The sequence below is a fragment of the Micropterus dolomieu genome, linkage group LG02 (assembly GCF_021292245.1).
Source record: "Micropterus dolomieu isolate WLL.071019.BEF.003 ecotype Adirondacks linkage group LG02, ASM2129224v1, whole genome shotgun sequence".
NCBI lineage: Eukaryota > Metazoa > Chordata > Actinopteri > Centrarchiformes > Centrarchidae > Micropterus > Micropterus dolomieu.
This window is the reverse complement of record NC_060151.1, coordinates 29359974-29367613: the sequence shown is the minus strand read 5'-3', so window position 1 is coordinate 29367613 and position 7640 is coordinate 29359974. Positions and strand designations below refer to the sequence as shown.

General features: G+C 38.5%; 1 long non-coding RNA gene across 1 annotated transcript; it reads right to left on the bottom strand.

Annotated features, from left to right (window-relative positions):
• Positions 1-2880: 2880 nt before the first annotated feature.
• LOC123962288 lies at positions 2881-4532 on the bottom strand. The gene is made up of 4 exons (XR_006822895.1): positions 4399-4532; positions 3903-4012; positions 3160-3207; positions 2881-2936 (listed from the first exon to the last, which is right to left on the bottom strand). It is a non-coding gene; the product is annotated as an uncharacterized LOC123962288 (long non-coding RNA).
• Between the last annotated feature and the right edge of the window lie 3108 nt (positions 4533-7640).

Here is a 7640-nt window from a genome sequence, read left to right as displayed (position 1 = left end):
TTTTTTAAATAGAAAAAGGTGATGAGCTTTGTAGGAATGACATTATATGGTAGACAGCGGATCACAAATTATTCAAAAAGAGAGGCCAAAAGAACAGTTATATGACCTGTAATAAACATATTTACAGTATGTTCATATATTTAGATAATTTACATAAGTGTTACACGAAAAGGTAATTGTGGTGGGAACGGGAGTGGCAAACACTTTCTGTGAGTTTTATTCAAGTCTTTGTCAGATGGACTCACAGAAAGACAAGTGCTTGCCTGAGCAGTTTATTTGAACACTCTCGTTCCCACCACAGTATCCTTTTCAATTGTCTGTCTTAAAACAATAGTCAGGTTCCCAACAGGTTTTGCTTTCTGTAATAACATAACTAACTAACATCACTCTGCACCTGTGACAATCAAAGTGATTTGAACTGCCTTTATTGAGGAAGTACTTTGTATTGTAAAAGATGTCAGCTTTATTTGCCAAGTATGTGTACACCTATGAAGAATTTGACTCTTTATTGTGCTCAGTGAACTTGTCAGCATTGTGGTCCTTCAGGGGACATGGGTTGTCTGCACATTGTAAACATTTCCCTTGGAAGGACAATCCAAAATGGAAGCTTTCCTATTAACTGTGTTCCACTATACAATTATAATAGTTGTAATAATAATATAGTATAATAATCCAGTTGTGTTGTCATGAAAAAAACGTGCCAACTGACCACATAACTATTTCTGTGCTGGTTGATATTTGTGTATTATAGTTTGTATACATGCATCTTAATAATGCATTATTTGTCACTTCAGAGCAGATGGAGCAGTGAAAGCCTGGTCATAAAATGCATATTGTATCCAAATATTTCACTGTGGAAAGTGTCCGTCTGTAGCCAGATTCTGAAATTAATTAAACGATTTCATCAAAATAACTTTGTAATAAATGTCTTTTTCTTTTATCAGGTTGTTTGGCTGAAGCTGAAACTGAGCTTGAGAGATGTATCATGGCAGTGATGTCATCAAGGAAGAGGAGGATCCTCTCCAGCCACCACGTAACATTGGGATTATGAGTTGCCATCAGTTCCATATGCATGTGCCATGTTGTTTGGCCTCGTTTATGGTCTAAACTTGAGCTATCTGACTGAGGTAAAATACACCTTTGATGGACTGCAGAAAATATTCTTGGACATAGAACCCAAAAACATGACACACAGAGTGTGCATTCTGAGTGTCAAGCTCTAAATACTGGATTAATCAAAGAAAGACATATAGATACAGGATATATTTTATTCTGTTATAGCTTGTATTAAAAATATTACTGGATAATGGAAGGGGCCATTGTTGACTTAAATAAGAAAGAAACAGACTTTAATTCAAAATGGGCCTTTATGATTTTCTCTGTTAACAGCTGATTCTGTGGTGTAAATATTGTGCCACTTAAATCAACACTAAAAATGTGAATGTCAAATTTTGCAATGGCAGCAATAGTAATGGTAATGTTTGTCTTAAACTGACTTATGCAATGACTTTTGTGTTGATGTGTAAAACACATACCACCTAGTCTAACTGGCAGCAACATTCATTTTAGACTTTATTTATTTTTATGGCTTATTTTATTTTTTTAGTAATGGTGATGCATAGTTTAAAAAAAGACAACATCATCACCATAAACATTAAGGCTTTTTGAAGAGAATATTCATGTCTTTTTTTTAAAGGAACTCAACTAAATAAAGCATTCACTGATAAAATGTTTTTGGTTTTATCGTAACTGAAGTAATGCAATTTATGAAAGTTGCAACAAAGCAAAATAAATTATTATATTGAACTATATTAAGTATATTAAGTAAAGTTTTGTCTTGTGACTAAAGAAAATAGATTTCATATAGATAGATAGACATTAAATTTAAGTTGGGTAAATTTGATTAAATTGCTTGTAGCAAATCACAGCACTTTAATTAGTTTAGTCCAAAGTAAAAATTATACGTGGATGTTATAGGTTATGCCAAAATAGAAATTTATGTTGTACCAAAGTAAAAAAAAAGAGTCATGGTGTCTATGTTAAACAATATTTTTACTTTATGTGAATGTATTTTTTTTCTTGAAGTAATATTTTGATTGAAATTAAATTAAAATTTAAAGTTTCAACCAATTTAAAAAATATAGTTTGTAAAAAAGTAATAAATTTGGCTGTAATAAATCACAGTCATTTTTTTAGGTTGGTTCAAAGTATAATTTTTTTCAGTGTACTAACTGAGAGGTGAGGCGTTCCAGCTGTCATCAGCCCCCCACGGCGTGCTGGTGCTGTAACTGTAAAGACCAAATGTTGTGATGAAACAGGACTTTCATTGGTGAAAGCACTTCGATTGGTGCTTTTCCACATGTGCATGTGACATTGCATTCACAAGTGAAAAGTGCCTCGCCGTCCGGAGCCACAGCTCTGCACCACATCCTGAAACCAGGACACTCATTAAGGACCACAGGAGATGTCACTGGAAGCAGAGGGGATATGGAGGCCTTTTCCAGGTGCTGTCCACCAAAACAGCTGTAAGTTACTAGGCTTTGTGTGCTTTTTAGAAATGCCTGCTGCCCGGAAATTGAAGGATTCAAGGAAGTCCGGCCCATGTATGGGGAGAATAGAGAAGTGTACAGATAGGCGGTGGGCCAACAGGAGTTTTCACGTATTTAGACAATCCCAGTCGAAGGGGTGCTCAGTTTTTTGATAACAACTCCTACAGTCTTCAACAAATGAAACAAAATTTGTTGCCACTCTTACTTCTTGCACATTTATTCTTTGTCTGTAACTTTATCCATGTAAATTTTTCCGTATATATAGCCTATATGACGTATTTGTACTTGTCATCAAAAAGCTTACTTGGAAAAATGCAAGTAGTAAAAGTAGGTTGGTATCAAACATGCAATGCATATGAGTGTGGAGGTGGATCTTGAACTTTGAATCTGTTGAGAAAACAAATAATAGAAATTATGAGAAAGTTACAATATTTCACACATTACATTTTGACAACCAAAGTTTACTGTGTGTGAAGAAACTATTACAACACAATCGTTCTATTTCATTTCAGATTAGCAAGAGAAAAACCACAGCTGTACTTTTGCATCTTATTTTGCAGCATTGATTGGTGATCTATTTGATAAATCACATCACTGTGTTCTCACCCACCTGTTTCGGTCACATTAGAGGCTTGTGCACATCTAGCTGCAGTGGACACTTTGGAGATGAAGAGAACCACAACATAATTGAGCCCCTCACTCATTCACATGAGGTCCACAGTAACATTAAAACTACATCCATCAAAAACAGAAGACACCTAGGCTGTTGGCATTTTTATAGAGCTGCTGCTTTTCCCTACAGGTGGTGGGAAACGAAAATGTTATCTGTAGCAACTATTGAACAAAAACATGCAGCATTACAACCCCTTATTTCTGACACATAAACACTTGGCCAAATTTTAAAACTTTAAAATATGAAATAAACTGGACGATCATGAGGATAGTAATAACAGAACAGAGAAAATATGTAGGAATAATGCTGATAGTATAACTTCTGCTTTATTGGTGCATACTGTCCTAACTCAAATTCATCCTCATCACTGCTCCAAGGAATATAGTTATATTATATATTTATATGTTTACCATTTTACGATTGTTTTTGTCTACTCTATATTGTCTGCTACGTAGCAGAAGGGAGTTACAAACCACATTTCATTTTACAACCTTGTTGTAATTTGAAAGTACCTACCTTTTACCTTCTGTAATAACTAACTTGACAGAACACCTCCTCACGATGACACCAATACTTTTGGGGACAATATACAGTAGGGGCAGCACTGTATCTCCAAACTTGATGTTATAGAGGATGGGTAAGGGTCTTGACATATACTGTAATAACTGTAGTGTCACTACCTGATTTCTTCAGTTAGTGATGATGTAACGTTACGCCAGGGATTGTGAGGATGCACACCATCTATACAAGCTGAGCCTTAAATCTGTGGATGTCTTCGGCTTGTTTTGTGCTAGAGGTAGAAACAGAGAAAGTCCAGCAAAGTACGGTCACACACTGGACTTCCATACATCCAAACATGCACCACACCTGCTTCCAATAGGCTACAATGCAACATTTGCAAATATAAAAACAAGACAATTATGAGTCATACAGCTGAAAAATAATAAAAGGAAAACTACCCGATGTAAGGTAAATGATGTTATATTAATTCGACAAAACTAGCTAATGACAAATAGATGCAGGTCACTTCACCCGATGGGTGCATGCTAGCAAGAGTAGCCTTAGCTAACTCTACCTTTAACGTTACACGGTACGGTTGACGCACATTTGAACAAAACATAGCTATGCAATGAAACAAGTTGCATTGCTAGCATAACCGATAACAATAATACTCACCCTCACGCGCTGAGTGCATAGCTACAGTCTATGGCAGAGTGACAGTGCTACCATGCCAACATTTTTCGTTGTGTCCACAGCTGTGCTCAATGCAGCTAATTCTGAGAGGTTAATGGTATTGAGATGACGTGACAGTTGCTGAGAGTTGTGACAGCTCAGTGCTGGTTGTATGATTGATCACTTTATGTTCTGTCCATTTTCCATTAAAAACACTGTGCCATATTACAGGGCTCTACGTCTGACTGTTTGAGTGATCAAAAAAAAGGCTTGAGTCGCTCGTTTCCTCTTTTGGCATTTATTTAAAACAGAATGAACAAAAAAGCTGTCAAACTAAACATGAGGTCAAAGACTGTGTCAGTCCTTTCTCCTTAGTGTCTGCCTGTAGGTTCAGACCCAAAAGACCTCTTCAGACACAGCCCTTCCTCCTTCCACAGCTGCCCAAATCTAAGTTAATCAGCAGGGGCGTTTCCAGGCTCTTGAAACGTTGGGGGCTTAGCCCAGCACAGAAATTGTTCATGTTTTAACCCTCCCACCCCAATTGCCGCCTACCCAAAGTATGTCTATAAAGCAAAAGTAAATTATATATATAGCCTACATTTATTATGAAATTTATAATTACTATTGATAATAACACTGATATTAAATTGGGGAGGGCGGCGTGGTGGTGCAGTGGTTAGCACTGTCGCCACACAGCAAGAAGGTCGTGGGTTTGAACTATTAGCTTTGCCTCTTTCATTTTACGGAGCATAAATTAGCCTAGTGGCTAGCGGACTTTTCCTCTCCTCATAGCTTAACAAATTAAATGTTTTAGGCTATACTTGTACTGTGTCTTACTCACCACTGGTAAAGTCACTGCATCTCGCGACACAACATCACGGTTGAATTTTCAGCCTGAATATACGTTTTGTACAGCAGCTGCTCATAGTGAGAGCAACAAGCTGGAGGACTGCTGAGTCGTTTTCAGGTGGCAGAAGCGTAGCTCTGCTGCTGGGCGCATGACGTAAACACGTTAAGTGCGAGCCCTCCCGGAACCCATAGAGATTGCATTGCAGCACCTGCAGCTCGAAAAAAACTGCCTTTACATGAAAGTCTATGAGAGAGATCTGGGCGAATTACAACCAGACTGAATTCGCCCCAAAAGAGGCGGGACTCCACGGAACACAACTTGGCGCTGATTGGACAGCGATATTCAGAGTCAAGTAAGTTACCATTGGCTATTAAGCCTTTTATCTCTTAACTTGCTAATATGCATATATCTTAAACTGTCAACAATAACTGAGACCCATGCCAGCTGTTACTAGTCTTGTAACGTGATCAAAGTGAGGATAATGTTGCACCCTGTAGCCTGTACCTATTTTAAATAGTAACAAAATCAATCGAAAGGCTGAAGGCTGCAGTAGGTAGCCTACTGCAGCCTTCAGCAAATTAATTTTACCTCAGTCACAGATGCTGACACCCTCGCCTTAATAAAGGCAAAGCTGGATAACCTCTACAGTAGGCGTTTCCCACACACTGATTTATTTGTGGCGGCCTGCCACATTATCAACGCAGATTTTCGATTGATTTTGTTACTATTTAAAATGGGTAAAATCATATTTGATGACAGAGCTCCGCGCAGTGCATATATTCTCTCTCTCTCTCTCTCTCTCTCTCGGCACAGTTACGCTGTCATTCTGTGGGAAACACTGTGTTTACATACAATTGGGATTCATGTTGATAAAAATGCCTATGGGTGGGCAGGAGCGTACGTGTGAGCATTCATTCTCAATGTGACAACCCTGTCCATGATTTAGTGCCTGGTAGGCTACCTTATCTGCCTTTTTGCTATCTTGGTTATTAAGTAATATATTCCACCGTGTTGTCCACCTTTAGATGGCCTGCATTACAACAACATGGGGCGCAGTGTCAAAGATGCGGTTTTTGTAGTCCATCTTTGGAATATTGTAGTTTTATCATGGCAAGCCACGTCAGTAACATCGAGCAGTCGGATTCTCTGAGCCCCGGTCCTCTTTTCCTAAGTCCTTATGGATTCTCATTTACATCTTTCTTTGACCTCATAACGTTTTCCATCAAGGTCAAGGACAGGAGGTTAGGAAAGGAGATTTTTTTTACTTTTCGACCGCAGGCAACGCCTGCACCTCTGGTCTGTCACGGCAAATACGCCAGCTGGCTCCGCCTCTTTCTGTCTCTCTCTCCCTTTATGTGTCTCTGCTGACTTTTTCCATCAGCAGTACGTTTCATAAAGTCGCCGTGTTTGTTTAATAAACTCACCCGTGATTCAGTTTTCAAGTGCGCCGCATGTGGATCGAAACTGAAACTTAACGTTTGTGAGTGACATCTGCTGTGGTGCATTCACTGTCGCTCAAGTAATGTAACATTTCCTGCGTGTCCGTTGACATAATACCAGATAACCTCTCCTCACAGTTTCTCTGCAAAAAGTGGGTTGCCAAATATACTTTGGCAGGTGCAAGAAAAGTATATGTTGAAAACCCTTAAGTTAGTGCAAGCTGTAGGCCTATATTTTGTAAATATTACACCTTATCAACCCCTTTTCTTGGTATTAAACAATACCAAGAAATTAAACACCAGGTTACTGTTGGTGAAGGCCGACCAAGAGCTGGCACTGATTCACACAGAGCCATGGAGGTGTCAGTTGACTCCATTTGTTTGCTATTAGTAAGTAATTATATCATCTTTTTGGTGCATCATCTGCTTGGCTTTTCTTAGATAAACGTAGGGGGGCGCCAAGGAAAAAAGGTTGGGAACCACTGGCATAAGTGACTGTTTTTTTCCCTTATGCCAGTTGAGTTCAAGCTATGCTTATTGTTTTTAGGGATCCAAGCAGCCAATACTAAGGTATTGTTTTTGTTCTGATTATTCATTCTTTCTTCCTTCTTTTTCTCCGCTAAAAGTGTTTGGGCAGCAAAAACTGCTGGACGAAAACTCACCAAAATTGGCACGTAGGTTGCAAATTCCACCCACTAGTTAGGCAAAAAAAATGGCCCTCATAGACCTCATAGTGGCACTACAACAATCAACTTTGCGTTTTTGCAATTATCTTGAAAACAGTTTTGTTTAGAGTCAATCTTCTTTCGCTATTTTAATCTCTGGATTCGTCTGCATCTTTGCTCCAATGGTCTTCTGCTCTAAAAATGTCAAATTATACGACTTTTTATCTCTTTTCTCTACCACACCTATCTTTGCGAACTCGTCCAGGACGGTTTCGTCTACGTAAGAATTTT